Below are 18,404 nucleotides of genomic sequence, written 5' to 3'. Positions count from 1 at the left end.
TTGAATTCCGTGATTCTTGAACACCGCTGGAAGAAGTCTTGGAATGGATTACACTCGTCTTGAATTCGATCTCACGAAAGTAAGTGAAATATGTTACAGTTTCATGATGTAGGCCTAGTGGTTGTAATGCAAGGGTTTGAGGTCCTTTCACTTGTAGGGCTTTGTTATATTCCGATTCTGCCAAGTTTGTAATTTACCAGAGCACATTGCTCGTTCGTCTTTGTTTGCTGCTGTTCTCAACGTGTTATGTTTTGCAGCATTGTATGTTTTGTGTCATCGTGTTAACCTGCTCGCGTTGATGTTACAAATAATAGCACTAGGCTACCGTTTCTTTTAATTAGTTTTAGTGTACAGTCAGTCCTTTTAGGCAAGTCACTCGGCAGCAGTGGTGTAGGCTAGTGGATATACTGTATGTAGCTGGATCTAGGCTACTTTGATGTACTTAGCTGTAGTGGGTAGGCTATACTGTGATCAACCCCAAATGTATCCTAGTCTATTTTAAGTGGGTATACTGAGATGGTGATGCTTTTTAAGTGGGTATAACCTACTGAACAGTCCTGCATATGTAGGCTACACTAGAGCCACAGAGATGGCTATAGATAATGTATACACTGTCGGCGGCCATCTTGTAACACAGTTGATCGGATAGACGATTCAAGTGAATAGACCTCTGAATTTTGCCTTCAAAAAGCTGAGATCCGGTAGCCTATCTTGCAATTTTTGCTGTGGGAAAATAACATGGGGAGAGAATTATTGCACTCTCCCGGGGACGAAGAAGTCTGAAATGCAGACATTTTGCTCAACACACTTTTGTCCTCTGCCTTCGAGTGGTAGGCTAACTGTGATCTTCAATATGCCTACGTTAAGACCTCTGACTAAGAATACATTACTTTGCACTTGTAGTTACTTGCACTTCAGTCTTTTATTTTGGAATCTTAAGAGCAATAAACATATATTGCAATGTTAAATAATTCATGTTTTTTCATTCAGATATGTAAATAAACATGTATAAGTTGCTATTAGTGAATTAATGGGGAGATAATCGAATCGAAATCGAATCGGACTGAAAAAATGAATCGTTAGATTAATCGATGCATCGGAAAAATAATCGCTAGATTAATCGTTTAAAAAATAATAGTTTATCCCAGCCCTAGTTAAGACAGCAACTTAGATTTTTGCTACCCCAGACCTAACTTCCAATGTAACTTGTCATAGGTAGTTAGGTTAAATTAACACCCTGATCTCCTTATAGGCAAAGATGGCAGTTTTGGTTGCGAGCGTCCACAAAAGGCAGTGCATGGTCACGTGATGGTAAGACCTCTTAAATACAGACTACATTATTTGCACAATTCAAATATTCTTTTTGCAATCAGTGCAGATTGTATGGTCTTTTATTTCAGATTAATCCGTTCCGCAAGCAAGAAAGCATTCCAGGATGGTGCGTGTGCCTGGAAGCCCTGTCTGTAAGTTAACATTTATACATGTATTTAAGAAACCAGTTGAGTCATATTTCCTACCATGGAACTACTGACATTCATGTTTATTAACCTGGTGCATATCATGTTACTGTTCTGATGTATTTGTCTCTTCCTGCCTTTTTTTAGGTCAGCAGATGTCACTGCCTCCACCACCTGCATGTGAGTTTTTCTTTTTAGTGATTGTTTAATGTAACAGCATAGGTTTATCTTTTGCAAATGTCATGTGCAAGAAACCTAACATAAATGAACTGACCAATATTCATATTTACTTTCTTTTTAGATGAGTCAACACCACACAGGCAACCAGCTCATTGCCCAGAGCTGGATGGGTCTATTATAACGCCTGCCACTTCATCTTGGGACCCAGTTGAAGGTACAGTGTCTTTGAATTTTCCATTTCCAAGTAAATACAATTTCATGACAAGGAACTTGAGAGTAACTAACTTTTTTTTTGTTGTAAACAGCACAAGTGACTCATCACACAGAGGGAGGTGGCTGGGCCATGGAGACGGAAGTAAGAGGTAAGAAGACTCACTTAATTTGTTCACATATGCAGGTATATAATGTATTTAACAACTAAAACTAACACCATCCATTTTTCCATAGCAATAAGGACAACCATTACCGCATGGCACAGCGAATGGACGCATTTGAGAAGAAGATGGATAAGCTGCTCATGCTCTTAAGGAGCTCCCAGTCACCTCCCTCTGCTCCAGTCGATGACATATTGCTGTCGTCCTGCTCGACAGTCACTGAGCTGCAGGAGAGGAGGAACAAAATGCCCTCCCTCCAGGACTTGTACTCTGGGACCTAAGCGGGCAGAGACCATCACCAAAGACTCCACATATCCTGCACACACACTCTTAAACTTCCTCCCCTCTGGCAGGCGCTACAGATCCCTGCACACAAAAACAACCAGACACAAGAACAACTCTTCCCACTGTCGTCACTCTCCTGAACTGCAGATAAGTGGGGTCATCCCCACTTTGACCGTTTACCTGCACATTACATACTTTATCATTCCAATATGTGTCTTGCACACTACATTTGCACTATTACTTTGCACTCTACATCACACTCCATGTGTACTTATATTGGTATTATGTGTTATTTGTAAAGTTGTTTTGTATATTGTGTTGGTATCTGCCACAATGTATATTGTTGTCTCTATTGTACACAGTATGTCTGTCTATTTGTTGAATGTATAGAGCACCTACCAAAGTCAAATTCCTTGTGTTAGTATACTTGGGTAACATGGAGTCTGATGTTTATATATATTTTTAGACCTTTTATATTTTTTTTTATTTTGATTATTTTATATTAAAGTTATAAATCCCATCAATTTTGCCTGTTCATTAATTCCTGCAAATATATAATAATGCATTCCTGCTCATGCAGTTTGAAGTAGTTTAAAGTAATAATAAAATTGGTATGCAAAGGTTGCAATGTTAGGGGAAGGTTCCCTAAAGGTTGCAACGTTTAGGGAAGGGAACGGTACGTAAATGTTGCGACGTTTAGGGAACGTTATGGGAACGTTCCCAAAAGGTTGCAACGGTTAGGGGAAGGTATATGAAGGTTGCAATGGTTAGGGAACGTTAGGGGAAGGTTCTCTAAAGGTTGCATGGAACGTTTTATATAACCAAGAACTAACGTTCCCGGAACATTCAGCAAACTTTCCATGGGAACCAAAACTTACTCAAAAACTAACCTTCGGGGAACGTTTGGGAACCAAAAACTAACGTTCCCGAAACCAAAAACTATGGTTCCCAGAACGTTCTGGGAACCATAAATTGTTAGCTGGGTAATAAGTTATTAAAACCTTCGGGGCTAACGCCTTTCATTTCTGCTGCAGCAGGTTGTGCGCAACAGAGTAGACGGACATAAGATACAGTCTGAGGAGTTGCAGCTTTATTCAGTTACCCGCAGTTGAAACTAAACCTAAGATATGATGAGAACTTTGTGAATTTGTATGAACATTTGAAGAGTGAATAAAAAATAGAAATAATTATCCCAGAAATATGACTTGAATAGAAGTTAGTTAGTTATTAACAATGAATTGATAAACTTTTAGAATACTTTGAGCACTGATGCAGTCAGCATAGGCCTCTTACATTGTTTGCAGGTAGGTTCATTCCATTTTCGATGGCAAACGCGAAACAGTGCCAAAACAACCACCAGTGGACAAAAAAAGTATTACATGCGTATTGTTAGACTCGCCATAGAGAATTAATGGGGGAAATTGCGGAGGTTATAGTTTGACGATGTCGTACTCCCGTGCGGGCCAGATGCTATATACCACAGACATGTTTTGGGGGGCCACCCAAAATGAGGTGGCGGGCCGTAGTTTGAGGGCCACTGCTCTAGTCGGTTACCGTAGCCCAGAGCCTTATAAAGGTATACGGCTCTGCTGTAGCCTAGCCCAGAGTCTTATTATCGTCTACCAGAGGGAAGGAGGTTGAACAGTTTGTGACCAGGATGTGAGGGATCTGTAGAGATTTTTGCTGTTCTTTTCCTGACCCTGGACCAGTACAGGTCCTGGATGGAGGGAAGGTCAGCTCCAATGATCCTCTCTGCAGCCCTTGCTGAGGTAGAGGCTGGTAGAGGCTCTCAATCATGAATTAGGCGCTATGCTTGATAGAGTGGCACCCTTAAAGACTAAAAAAAGGCCCTGTAGCAAACTGACACCTTGGATGAACGAAAATATCCATGATCTAAAAAGATCATGTAGAAAAGCTGAGAGAACATGGAGAAAAACTAAGTTACAGGTTCACCGTGCCATTCTAAAAGAAAAAATAGCAAATTATAATAGAGCTATTCGGAATGAGAGAAGGAACCACTTCTCTAAGGTAATTGCTGAAAACAGTGGAAACTCTAGGGTGTTGTTCTCTACCATTGATAGGCTATTGCATCAAACACCTTTTGATACACTCAGTCAGGCATCCTCTCTAAGATGCGAAGAATTTGCAGACTTCTTCGAAAACAAAGTAATTTCTATAAGGGAGGCTATTGGTAATACAAGTAATATGTTTGATAGTACACCCAAAAACAGCCCCCCAAAATTAAGGTCCTTTAGCACTATTACTCAATCTGAGCTTGGTAAAATTATAACTCAAACCGGCTCCTCAACATGTGTTTTAGATCAAATCCCTACTAGATTCCTCAAAAAACTATATGATAGCTTAGCTCCCTTTATTCTCAAGGTAATAAATACCTCATTAGAAACAGGTATATTTCCAACTGCTTTTAAAACCGCTGTTGTGAAACCTTTACTTAAAAAGTCAAATCTTGACCATACCAATCTGAGCAACTACAGGCCTATATCAAATCTACCGTTCCTGAGCAAAGTACTTGAAAAAGTTGTTTGTAATCAGTTAAATACCTTCCTCAACGAAAACAGTATCCTTGAAAAATTCCAATCAGGTTTTAGATCAAATCACAGCACAGAAACGGCTCTAGTAAAAATAGTCAATGATCTCAGACTGGCTACTGACTCAAACAAAGTCTCAATCCTTATTCTTCTGGATTTGAGTGCGGCATTTGACACCATTGATCATAGCATCCTAATTCACCGCCTTGCGAAGTGGGTGGGTCTCTCTGATAATGCTCTAAACTGGTTTCAAACCTACATTACTGGCAGAGATTTTTATATCAGTCTAGGAGATCATGTATCTGAAAAACATGACTTGCCTTTTGGTGTGGCCCAGGGGAGCTGCCTTGGTCCCCTGCTATTTTCCCTATATATGCTTCCATTGGGAAATGTCATAAGTCAGCATAATGTAAACTTCCATAGCTACGCAGATGATACCCAATTGTATATTTCTGTGGAGCCAACTAACCCAGATGGCCTTTGCTCCCTCACTGCATGCCTAACCTCCATTAATCAGTGGATGAGCAAAAATTTTCTGAAACTAAATGATGACAAAACAGAGGTACTTTTGGTGGGACCAAAAGCCCCATATCAGTAAAGTTACTCAAACAGCCTATTTCCACTTGAGAAACATTGCCAAAGTGCGGCCCTTTTTAACTCAACAAGATGCAGAAAAACTAATTCACGCCTTTATCACTAGCAGGTTAGACTACTGCAATGCACTTTTCACTGGTCTTCCCAAAAAACATCTAAAGAAATTGGCACTCATACAGAACTCTGCGGCTAGACTTTTAACTAAGACTAAGAAGAGAGAACACATCACCCCTGTGTTGGCTGAACTGCACTGGCTCCCTATTTCCTATAGAATTGATTTTAAGGTTATGTTAATTACTTACAAAGCTCTGAATGGCACAGCACCTTCATATATCTCTGAGCTTTTAATATCTTATCAACCACAAAGGAAACTTAGATCATCCAATTCTAATCTTTTAATCGTACCCAAAGTGCTCCACAAACAAAGTGGAGAAGCTGCTTTTATCCATTATGCCCCCAAACTATGGAACACCCTGCCTCTGTACATCAAGCAGGCGAGTTCAGTAAATATTTTTAAAAAAGATCTGAAAACATACCTGTACAGGAAAGCTTTTAGTTAACTCGTCTTATCCTGTAGACTACTTTTTCAGATTATTCTACATCTGCTGCTATTGGAGGGCGCAGCCAGCCAGAAGCAGATGGGCTCCCCCTATTAAGTCAGGTTCTGCTCAAGGTTTCTTCCTGGAATATGGGAGTTTTTCCTTGCCACAGTTGCCATATGGCGTGCTTGTGGGGGGTAAGAGGGTTAAGGCTGCCAGTCTTATGACATGTCATTTTCTATATTTTTGATATGTTGCTGAGTGGATCATAAACGGCCCCAGCAATGAAGAAATGTGATTGATAATGACTGACTGACTATTATTTTGTTACATGCTTCAAATGTAAAGCACTTTGAGCTGCATTCTGTGTATGAAAGGTGCTATACAAATAAAGCTTATTATTATTATTATTATTATTATTATTGCAGTCTGACCCTGTCCCGTTTGGTGGCTGACCCAAACCAGACAGTGATGGTGTGACAGAGCGCAGTGCGTCTGTCACTGGCAAAGGCGGCTTTCCCGCCGCAACGTGAACAATGACTTTACAAACATTTGCACAGACTGCGCTATTAAAGCATGTTGTGATGTTGACTTGTTTGATAACATGTTGTGAATGGTACAGACCTGAGGCATGTCAAGACGGAGGTTAAGGTAACACTAGAATTTGGTTTAAGTTAAACATACAGGGAATCAAAGCCGAGATATGCGGTACAGAGGTTGAAGCGTATCTATTTATCGGTAATGTAAGCGTTCTCTAAAGCGCGCATTAGAACATCAATGCTTACTAGCTGGGAGATGGAAGTGCTTTGTCCGAGTGCATGTATGATTGTGTGTATGTACTGTACTTGCCTGTTCTCGGTGCTTCAGTTGCTTTCCGGGTGCAGGGGAGCAAACTGGAGTATTGGGCAAGGGACACTTTTCTGCGCATCTTTCGCGCCCAGACGTGGGAGCGCTTATTTGCGCAGGTGTGTTTAGAGTGGTAATATTATTTGGTGCTTAGTGAGGGTTATTATGGCATTGGATGGAAATAACATGAACGATTGTTAGTAATGTGTATTGCCTATGTCATGGGTTAACCAAAATGTGGTGAATTTGCATTAATTGATTTGTTGCTATGCATGGTTTAGTCCAGTGTTTTAAATGGTGTCTGCATAGCGCAGTCAGGAGTTACGATTCCTCCTCAGTAGTGAGAGGTCCTGCTGAAAGGCCTCTGAGGTAGGCATAGAACCTAGTGGGCATTGTCCCGGTGTTTGTTTTCCTTTTTGTATCAGTGTTTGTTTTGTCTGTTGCCTAAACCTGCCGGTAGCTTAATATTAATAAATTTAAAAAAAAGGAAATTACATCAACTTGAATTTTATTGCCTGAGTCTCACCATCCGCTTGGACACATTACTACAGATGGAGATGCAGATGACAGACTGAATGATGGCTGAGTAGAAAGTGGTCAGCAGCTCCTTAGGCAGATTAAACCAATGACGGTGGTGTCATCTGCAAACTTTAGGAGTTTTACAGTTGGGCTCTTTGAGATGCAGTCATTAGTGTAGAGGGAGAAGAGCAGTGGGGAAAGGACACACCCCTGTGGGGCGCCTGTACTGATGGACCGGGTTTTTGATGAGAACTCCCCAGTCTGACATGCTGCTGCCTGTCAGTCAGAAAGCTGATGATCCGAGGCAGGCACTGAGTGAGCTTCTGATGTAGGAGTTCAGGCATGATGGTGTTCAACGCCGAGCTGAAGTCCACAAACAGGATCCTGGCATTAGGGCTGGGCGATAAAACGATAGCGATATGTATCGCAATCAGAAGCGGACAGAGTACACAGCTTCATTACTTGAGTAAAAGTACAGATACCCTTTGCTAAATTTTACTCAAGAACAAGTAAAAGTACAACAGTCAGATGTCTACTTAAGTAAAGGTACTGAAGTACTTGTTTTTACCGTAAAAGTACTTGAGTATCAAGAGTACAAGAGTACATTTTCTAAATATTGCATTACTATTGCTACAGTGCTTACATTTATGTACAGAAACGTCCTACATGGAGTTATGAAAAATGTTAATGTTAATACCTTGGAGAATGTAAAAGGAATTGAAAGTAAAATCAAGTTATTTTCATCTTTTTACCATGTTGCCAGGGATGGGCAGTATTTCTAATACATGTAAAATACGTAGCCTAGAAATCTAGACACACCCTAGCGGCGGCAAATTAATTTGCTATACATTTCAATGATATAGGATGGCCCGCCAGGCTATAAAATACGTATTTCAAATACAAAATACTATTTGGTAATTGAAACACTGAAGCATTGTAATTTGTAATTGAAACATTGAAGCGAAAACTATCATTAACTTGAAAATTGAAATAGTCTGGCAAGGTGGGGCCACGGGTTGGCACATTCCCGGGATGGACCTGCTGCGTCTTTATCCATTGTTTCCTCCATGGTTTCATCTCTTATCTAAATCTGACCATGGAGTTGACTTTGGCGGAAAGCTGAAGGTGATTGCTGATAGGCTGTCCCAATCAGTGGCGCCTGCACAATCCAATCACGTTTGAGAGGGAAACAACAAATTGAGGGTTTCTGAGATTTTTCTTTTTTCCTTTTTTTTTAGAAGAAGTAACGGGTACTCACGGTTATGGATAGAAATGTAGTGGAGTAAAGAGTACAATATTTGCCTCTCAAATGTACTTGAGTAAAGTCATGAGTACTCCCCAAAAATGATACTCGAGTAAAGTACAGATCCCTCAAAATTGTACTCAAGTACTGTACTCAAGTAAATGTACTCCGTTACTGTCCGGCTCTGATCGCAATAGACATGTAATCGATATCAATAAAAAATATGTTCGATAGAACATTCGATCATTAAAAGCAGCACACACCTCCCGCCTTAGCTGCTACGTTGTCCATAAATAGGCTAAAAATATCTTGCATCGTTACGGAGCCCTCCGGGTGACATGGGGAAAAAAAACATGGGTTAGAAAAAAAAAAAAAAAGTTGTGGGGAAAAAAAAAACATGAAGAAGAAAAAAAAAACATGAAGAAGAAAAAAAAAACATGAAGAAAAAAAAAAACGATGCACTTTTGCGGGATCTCATTGCGGGATCTCGCAAAAGTTTTGCGAGATCTCGCAAAACTTTTTTTCTACTTTTGGAACTTGCTGGGCTTCCTACTTGACCCCAATAGGCCCACAAATCACTACCGCCAGATGGCAATCGTATCATGATACTCTGATTGCTCTATCACTGTTGCGTGTTGTGGGTTTTCTGGACACATTACATAGGCCTATGACAAGGGAGGGAGAGGGAGACACCTGCGTGCAGACACGCACACACAGCAGGCTACAATAAATTGCCTAACAGACAGCAGCCTAATTTCGAGGTATCACCAGGGTGCGATTTGTAGGGGGGGATGGTGAGGATTAGCCTGACGTAGTCATACTCAATTCTAGTCAGAATTTGAGTCTGATACTGCTCCATAGAGCTGTGATTATGGGGCGTGTTTCAAACGAACCAGGAAAAAAAATGCCTCTGCACTCAATTGGATAGACCTACAACCAATCAGAGCAACGGAGTGTGTGACGTATGTTAAGCGACGCATAGTTGATGTCAACAGAACTCAACTGCACGCTAGAAGAAGAAAATGTGAGCGATTTTCGCAGGTGTTGTAAAAATAATGTAAGGATACACGGAGTTCTTCAACACACGAACCTCATTTTTGAGAGAAACAGTAAAGGTGAATGCATATACGATCAAGTTATCCGTTTAGGATTACAACTCCACAACACTGCAAACAAATCGCATCGCATTTGTCGGTCCTGTCAGAACTTTATAACACGGTTGGAACGCGACATGCCCGTGTTTAAAAAATGGACAGAAGACGAAGGAGACCAGCCTGAAGAACCGTGTTCATCTGAGGCATCAGAGACGCCCCGGACTCTGAAGAAGTTCTGCCCCAATCCGTCAACTCCAACCGGTACAAAAACGCGAAGAAGCATTACAGAGGTAAGCTTGTTAATACATTTCTACTTCTTATGATATGACTATGAGAATAACCTCGATTGCCACGTTTCACATGAGTTAATAGTGAGTCGTGATTATTGTCCAATGTGATAAACACTGTGCAGTCCCACACTCCTCATTTCCGTGAAATCTATCTATGATTAAATCATCTAGTCATATTTTGACATGCCTAGTATTCTGGAAGCCAGCCCGAATTTCAGTGTAGTGTGAGCAAATGTTACCAGGATAAACTTGTACCTGATGTGTAAGTTGGCCTCTGTCACTTTGTCAATATGTAGAAACTTCATTTTGTAATGGACTAGCATGTTATCCAACCCCCACTTCTGTGCTCTGCACCTCTGTGGGGGGTGGGCAGTGTTTCTCTGACCTGCTCAGCAATTGCATCTGGTGTCACCATATTTAACAGTCTGTATTTTCCAATGTATTGTCAATGCACGTTATACTTATTAGGCTATACTGTAATTCTTCACACTGATGTGTTCACTTATATTTCAGGTTGTCACCCATTTTCCATCCACTTGACCTCCACCTGGAACACCTAAACAATTTTCTCAAATCATTTATGAGAGGATTGGGACCAAACATGTCAGAAATGTCAGCAGCCAGAATCAGTAGGTCCATTGGCATCGTCAAAGAGCTAATGGACAAAACGGACACAGAGCTGGAGCTGACAAGGCCGGCTGGCATTCATCATGTGGCCCGAGAACAGGACGTTTTAACACTGGTAAACGTTTTCAGGGAGACACAACTTTCCCAACAAAAATCACCCAGGCAGGCAGTCTCATGCATTCCCGAATTTCAAGAGAAACTTATTGGCAACGCTGAATTACCAGGAGAAAATAATGGACTGGCAAAATGTGCCTATTTAAATAATTAAGTAAATGTGAAATGTAAATGGTGATGGTAATTTGTAAATATTGTTTTCGTAAATGACAATGTAAATAATTGTTTTCATATAATAGTTTAGTAGTATCCACATTCTTGAAAACATTTTTGTGTTTTCTTATTGGTTGTATGTTCAAAGTTCAGCGTATATCTTCAAACATTACCTATTATGTGTAGATATTAAAAATCTTTATTGAAATGTCTTATTGTTTGTCTTTAAATGCAGAAACATCACCAACCAGTAGAGAAGTATAAACCATTTTAATTTTATTCAAAAATATTAATGTAACAGAGGTAAAAAAAAAAGGCATTTGCACAACAACAGGACCCTGAAGCTACAAATTTGAGCCTGAATTTGAAGCTAGCCTGAGATCTTCAACATTGACAAGCCTGATTCCAAGTTACTTGGGGATGATTGTATCTTATCATCCTCATCCTCGTCATCAAAGTAACCAGTGTAATCCATGTCAACCTGAACACGGTCATCCTGAACAACACAGTCATCAAACAAATTAGTTTGACTCTGTTCGATGTCATCAAAAACCTCATGCATAATTCATAGTATCTCTTTTGCATGTTCCAGCTTGTATGTAGGGAGATTATGGATAATGAAGTCCAGGTCAAATATCTGTGTGCACTGTTCTAAAACTGATCAATGAGTTCATCTCCAAAACCAGTGCAGGCTGTGTCGACTGTGTAAAGTGGTATGTTTTTATGGTCCTGAAGTAAACTACTCCTGTAAGTTTGTAACAGTTCCCTGATCAAAAGTGTGCCCTTAGGTGTGACTATTCTGTGTTTGTGGTGTGATGAAACCTCCCCTTCAAAGTGTTCATATTTGGGGATTAGCTCCCCACAACCTTCAGGTTCACAAGAACAAACAGAATGGCAGTGAGTGCAGCACAGATGTCCTAGATCAACAGATGTGGTGTGTTCCTCAAAATGGCAGTACAAAGCTTTCCGCAGACAACTAGTGACTCCATTAAAGTACCGTCTTAACTGCTGGGTCAAGCTTTGTACTAACATCCCTCACAATCCAGTGTAGGCACTCCAGTGTATGGCCAGGTACTTTAATCAGACCCACTCTGATGTTTGTTCTGTTTGGGCTTAGGGCCAAATTTATTGGATTGTCCATCTGAAGCTGTTTCATAACCCTGGCTCTGGATTCCCGATCAGCAGAAGCGGTCAATGTCAGCACAGGTGTACCTGGAATATATAGCAGTACAAAAAGCAACCAATAAGTAACAGTAAAAATAAGAAATTATGAGTAGTATCATTTAGTACTTTTTAATGACTGTACTGACATCTAAAAAGAATACATCACTTATAAGGGGTACAGTGACTAGCCTACCAATATGGGTATGGTGCTTGAGTACATAAAGCAACACCCAAATGCCCTTCTGCCCTTTTGCAGCCTGACCACTGATAGAAATAAAACAGTAACCTACATTAGAATGTTTTAACAGGTAGTTCGCTACAATCACACTAACGTTATGATTGTACCAAGTCTGAGTTAGCGAACGTACAACGATACCTAGGCTACTATGTTTACAACATGGGATTCATATCACGACATTGGGAGTTATTTACTAAGTCAGACAGTTAGACTCTCTTACCATTTGTAAGTTAGATGAACTTCGTCCATGACGATACCCATTACGTTGGCTTGAAAAACATCGGAGCCTAGCATGTCCCTCCACTTGTTGTTCAGCAGCCAGGATTCCGGGCTTCAAAAAAGGATCTGGCAACGACCGCTGGCTATATCCACCTCGTCGTGCACGCCGAGTTGCATCGCCATGATGCCCATTTCAGTTGCTTCGGCAAAAAACATCTTTCTTATCAACAAATGCCTTGATCCCGTTACTCTGTTCCTCTTTTAAAATTAATTCGCTGTCGATATCTTCTAGAACAGACCTGATAGCAGAATCTACACATCTCAATTCTCCAGCGGCAGCCATCGTTGTTGTAAACGAATTCAACCCAAGCGCTCTTTGGTGACGTGGTGGATTACGTTACTGTTGAGCATCTGTCCATCATCGTATAAAGCCCGCCCTGACCATTTGATTGGCCCGCCAGTATTTGGGCGAGCATACTCGTGCCACTATTGATCAATGCCAGACCGAACTTCCCGACCTCAAACGTTGTGGGCGGGACTAAGTTCGGAATGGCACCCAGGCTAGGTGAGGATTTCCCCAACTCTGGTTTTCCTATCCCTACCTCTGCTAAATTATTTTTATCTCCGGTGGGCACAAGGATTAAACCCCTTGATAGCGATGAATGCAACTTAACTGCTAGCCTACTTAAACTGCTAGCCTACTTAAATCTTCAGTGTCAATACATCAGAGTAGGCTATTCAGTAGCCTTCTGGCAGACGGCGCATATTTCTGAACGTCATCGAACACAAAAACATTGTAACATTTTCAGTCCCTCTCAACATTTTCGTGCGGGAACTTCCGCAGGGAAAACAGCGCTGAACCAAACATGAAACGCGCTCAGAGCAGCATATCGTCTTACTTTAAACACCTAGTAGTTTGCGGAGGACGAACGAGAAAGCACTCGTTTGATAAATCAGCCAGTAGGCTAGGCCTAGTAGACAAATAACTTACAGAAATAATCTGTTCAGCAAAAACAAATGTTGGTGGCGGGTATTTAAACTATCTAGCGGGTGTTTTAACAGCTGCAAGAAATAGAAGCTTATGGCCCATATGTTCTGGTTCGTAAATTATCTTCATAAAACTTCAAGTTGCCCTATAACTTCTCTCCAAACTCTTCACTGCACTGTAGCCAATTAACTGACAGTATGATAGTAAGCTATTTATTTTCTGTAGGCTTCAATAAACACATTTATTTTTTCAACTTTTACAATATTACGCACTTGGCTACTGAACGCAAATCTGCAGGAGAGAGAATGCGCGCAGCCGCAGCGTGTAGCGCAATGTGTAGGCTATTTGTATACCAACTAACACTGTTAGCCAATTCACTCAACTCAAGACTTCAGTGTCATCATATACAACATTTTACATAACAAATACAGAAAGGATGGAGGCAGCAAAGGTAGAGGAGTCATTTCAGATGGGTCAAGAACAAGGTGAATTTGTATGTTTCTCAAAACGTAGTTCAACCCTGCATTAGAGGAGCTGAGCACACTCGCTGTTTAAAGTCATACACAACGGTAAACTAAAACTAAGCTAAAGGTAAATGTTACAAAGTTGGCAAAATTAATATAGGCTATTATTAGCTATGAAATTACTAGGCTATGAATCGTTCGTTCATTTTTTTTTTTTGGGGGGGGGGGGGGTTACAAACATCTTCAAACCCCCCCCCCCCCCCCTCTGTTTTTTACACAAATCGCACCCTGGGTATCACTAATACCTATTAAATAAATGTAAAGGACACAGAACTGTAAGCTCAAATTCAAAAATGTTTGAAGTCTACCCAAACATATGCAAAGGGAATATATATAAATTGTGTTGCATATAGCCAGCTTAATTAATGTCAATTTAAAGATTATGATTAGCAGTTTCTATGCATTTTTCCATTGATAGTTACAGGAAGCCACGTTGTTGTTTAAACTATTGTTGCTTCTAGCCCACGTTACCTCCAGTTTCACTTGCTGCAGGGACGCACACATTGCATGATCGATCATAAGCGTTCTATCTCCGATGTTGAACTCAAATGTGTCTTGACGCCGCCGTTTGTAAGATCAGATCAAATAAAACGTTCTAAATGGAACGCGATGTAATTAAGCTGTTCCTTTCCAAGCGTCTTGGAGACGTACTGTATGTGTGCTGACTGGGCTATGTCTATATAGTTGATGACACCAAATGAATAAGTATTGTAATTATGTTATTGGTAGTCGGAGGAGAAGTTACACACACACACACACACACACAACTCGGGATTTACTTTTCACAGTTTATTCACAAGAATTAATTAATACACCACTACCTCCCACACACAACCACCCCGCATTCATACAACCCGCTTAAACTAGCCCTCTCTATGGCCGAGTTAAACTAGGGGAAGGGACTGGCCATTAACCCCGGCCGGGGGCTAAACTCAAAGCGCGCACACAGTAGGCCACACTAGACTGCAATAACAAGGCAATGACTGAGCTAGATCACAGGGTCCTATGACCGGCTTTGAGAAAGTACTGGTTTAGTCCGTACAGCAGCTCCAGCCTGGAGCGTTATGAGACTGACCGTAAGTGTCCAGAGATAATTCAGAGTCCGCAAGTAGCCTAATCTACAGAGTTTGCAAGTATCCACAGTGTTCGCAAGTAATCCACAATGTTCGCAAGTAATCCACAACGTTCGCAAGTAATCCACAACGTCTGGCGTGCTGCGGAATGCCCCCCGTCCAGCTGCACTAATCAACACGCCGAGAGTCCTGTCGTGTCCAAATTCAGCCTCTCTTTATCTCCCCTTTACCAGCAACAATCACACGCCCCTAAGCCACAGGTGTCCCACCTCACCTGCAGCCTACTGCAATTAATCCACAAGGTGGGGGCGTAGCCGTCGTGGCCAATAAACGCCATTCACTATATGCTGCAAATGAGCAGATGTGTGAAGCACCGGGCATAACTTAATTTCGCGGCTACGTGGAGCAGTAGTAGGTTCATTGTTGAGGAGGCCCATAGTTTGAGAAAAGCTGCAGATCATAGGCAGAGAAAGCATAATGCTCTGAGAACAGTAGCCAAAGGTTTTCCTGCAGAAACAGGTGCCTTGGTGCACGCACCCCGCTTTCACTTTGACCACTCCCTGCATTGTGGCAAAAACTGTCAGTCAGACAGTGAATTTTGGTTTACTAAATTAGCATAATGCGGTAACAATTATCATTTCAATTCTATCTGAAATCTGCTCACTGCAGACGTTACAATGCAGACCCAAGCAGCAGCCTTGAAAGACGTACACTTTGAATTTGATCAGAGCGGCTCTGGTTCTTCACCTAACTTGGTGTGATTGGCTGGATGACCGTTCAATCAAATCAACAGACCTATTTGTGTCTCTGTGTGTTCGTTATAGATACGGTTCCAACTCTTTACGGGAGCGTTTATTTCCATATTTTACTTTCAATTTAATCTGACAAAAAGTGTGGGGGATATAATCGTGTTCCAGCAAAACTGTGTACATTGTAACAACGCTTGCTACGCGCCTGCATGTGTGCGTGTCTGCACGCAGGTGTCTCCCTCTCCCTCCCGTGTCATAGGCCTATGTAATGTGTCCAGAAAACCCACAACACGCAACAGTGATAAAGCAATCATAGTATCATGATACGATTGCCATCTGGCGGTAGTGGTTTGTGGGCCTATTGGGGTCAAGTAGGAAGCCCAGCAAGTTCCAAAAGTAGAAAAAAAGTTTTGCGAGATCTCGCAAAACTTTTGCGGGATCTCGCAAAACTTTTGCGAGATCTCGCAAAACTTCGCAATGAGATCCCGCAAAAGTGCATCGTTTTTTTTTTTCTTCCTCATGTTTTTTTTCCCCCACTACTACTTTTTTTTTTTCTAACCCATGTTTTTTTCCCCATGTCACCCGAGGGCTCCGTACATTGTAGCTAGTATGTGCAACTCCACCAGCGATAGAAGTAGGCCTACCTCAACACAGACTCTCAATGAGTCCTTGCCCCGTGCACTCTCTCTCTCGTTCTCTCTCCCTCCTCAGCATGCACATGTAATCCAAACATTAACAATCGTGCAAGACGACTGGCTAAATTGCTATTAAATCCGGTTAGCATCATTAGCACGCTGCACAAATTTGTTCAAAACAAATTGACTGCTAAGTTCTAATCATCTCAATCCTGATGCAAATGGAAAAGTATTTTCCAAGACTCAAATGGGTCTGTCCCAAGGGGAAAAAGTATTCATTTGAAACTTAAACATACGTGGGGAAACTGAACAGTCTAACCAGTAGACTATGATAAACTAGCAAATTAAGCTACTTTGTTTACAATATTTCCAGGCTTCAACCAGTGCTAGCCTACTTTTTATTCAGACATGTGCACATTTATTTATTTGAGGGTTTTTCATGGTTATGTTGCTATTTCTTTTCCCTGTTTGCTTTGATTGATAACTGAGGTGATTAAAATCAGAGGAAGGTTAAGCTTAAAATAAAAATGTTTAAATTGAACTTTTTTTCCATTTTGGTCCTTATCTGAAATAGATTTAAAAAAATCTATTCAATAATTCAATAATTATCGATATCGACTGATATGAAATACTTATATCGTGATACAGTTTTCAGCCATATCGCCCAGCCCTACCTGGCATATGTCCCTGGGGAGTCGAGGTGGTGAAGGATGAATTCAGAATCAGAATCATTTATAGTTTTTTTCTTTTCCACACGAAAAACAGAGGAGAGAGAGAGGAAGATGACAATGGTAAATATGAGAAGAGAATGAGGAAGAGGAGAGAGAGATGACAATGACAATGGTATGAGGAGAATGAGGAAGAGGAGAGAGAGGGAGATGAGGCAAAAAAAAAAATTGTAATCCAGATTTCACTCAGAGTAGCTCCCGTTGACAGGTCTACGTTAGCTGCCAGCTGCAGACAACACGGAACGGTTCGCTTGAAGGATCCGTAGCCTATACTAGGCGCTGCCAGCTTTGGATGCAACTTTGCCTGACAGCCCCTCACGTCGACTCGTCCAGGCACTTAGGCACATATTTTGTTTATTCCTGTAGGCTACTGTCTGTCATGTTCAATAATGTGGTTATGTACAGTAGGCCTATCACTATTTATGACTGAGTAGACTACGTTAGTTCAGCCGGAAAATAGTCTTCAAACTCTTAAAGAAGCACTATGTAGGTCTGGTTATTCCTTCGCTGTTTCTGGGTTTTTGCCGGATTTGGGCTCACATTTTTCACTACACAGCTCCCCCTGCAGCTTCGGTAGCAAGTGACTGCTACGCTAAACCCCCACTAGCTAGCGAGCTAGCCATCAAGAAACCAAGCTAAACACATATACAGGACTCACAATAAAACGGTCGAACAATGAAGCAAACTTGGATTCAATCGCAGGTGTATTGCTATTAGACTTCACCATTTTTTGACTCCCAAAATGGCGGCATTAATATCTTTATTCTGGTTGTTATGGGAACAAGGAATAGTGACATAGGTCGGATTCCGTAGCCTAGTTGAAAACACCGGTAACCTAGCAACAACGCAATAACTTCTAGCTGGTAGATCCGCTGTGGTAGATCGGTCGTTATATGTCTGCGGCTCTGCAGCTGGATGGACACAGCTCTGCAATTGGTGGACACAGACCCTAATGTGTTCTATGAGAAGTTGTTGCATTCTTTTTATTTATTCACTTTTAATTTGCTGATTAAATTGACTTTGTTTAGAGGGTTTAGATGCCAGCCAAAACAATGACAATGTTTTATTATTATTATTAGTATTATTATTATTAACAGGTAAATTGTCATTTAAAGTAATAATGTTCAGTTGAAATTGTCTATGATTTTGTTGACAATATGTTACTTTGTGACCAATTTAACATTAGGGTAAAACATCTGTTTTTCTTTCAGAATAGCTGAAA

At 41.0% G+C, this 18,404-nt stretch overlaps 3 long non-coding RNA genes across 4 annotated transcripts; 2 read left to right on the top strand and 1 right to left on the bottom strand.

Moving 5' to 3' along the window:
• The first annotated feature begins 1,271 nt into the window (after positions 1-1,271).
• Positions 1,272-1,993, top strand: LOC143126195 (uncharacterized). 2 transcript variants are annotated; one of them, XR_012987398.1, is made up of 5 exons: positions 1,272-1,311; positions 1,401-1,463; positions 1,605-1,637; positions 1,759-1,851; positions 1,943-1,993. It is a non-coding gene; the product is annotated as an uncharacterized LOC143126195 (long non-coding RNA). The 2 variants fall into 2 exon arrangements; XR_012987397.1 differs by having other exon boundaries at positions 1,401-1,637.
• A 7,425-nt stretch (positions 1,994-9,418) lies between these two features.
• Positions 9,419-11,072, top strand: LOC143126194 (uncharacterized). Its single transcript, XR_012987396.1, has 2 exons — positions 9,419-9,970; positions 10,484-11,072. It is a non-coding gene; the product is annotated as an uncharacterized LOC143126194 (long non-coding RNA).
• Positions 11,073-11,119: 47 nt separating this feature from the next.
• LOC143126193 (uncharacterized) lies at positions 11,120-13,000 on the bottom strand. Its single transcript, XR_012987395.1, has 2 exons — positions 12,487-13,000; positions 11,120-12,076 (listed from the first exon to the last, which is right to left on the bottom strand). It is a non-coding gene; the product is annotated as an uncharacterized LOC143126193 (long non-coding RNA).
• Positions 13,001-18,404: the final 5,404 nt, after the last annotated feature.

Source organism: Alosa pseudoharengus, unplaced genomic scaffold (assembly GCF_046254945.1).
Source record: "Alosa pseudoharengus isolate Yale_2024_CS ecotype anadromous, Long Island Sound unplaced genomic scaffold, YU_APseudo_1.1 YU_APseudo_1.1_scf_16, whole genome shotgun sequence".
NCBI lineage: Eukaryota > Metazoa > Chordata > Actinopteri > Clupeiformes > Clupeidae > Alosa > Alosa pseudoharengus.
The sequence above is the reverse complement of the archived record's forward strand: the minus strand, read 5'-3'. Positions and strand labels throughout refer to the sequence as shown.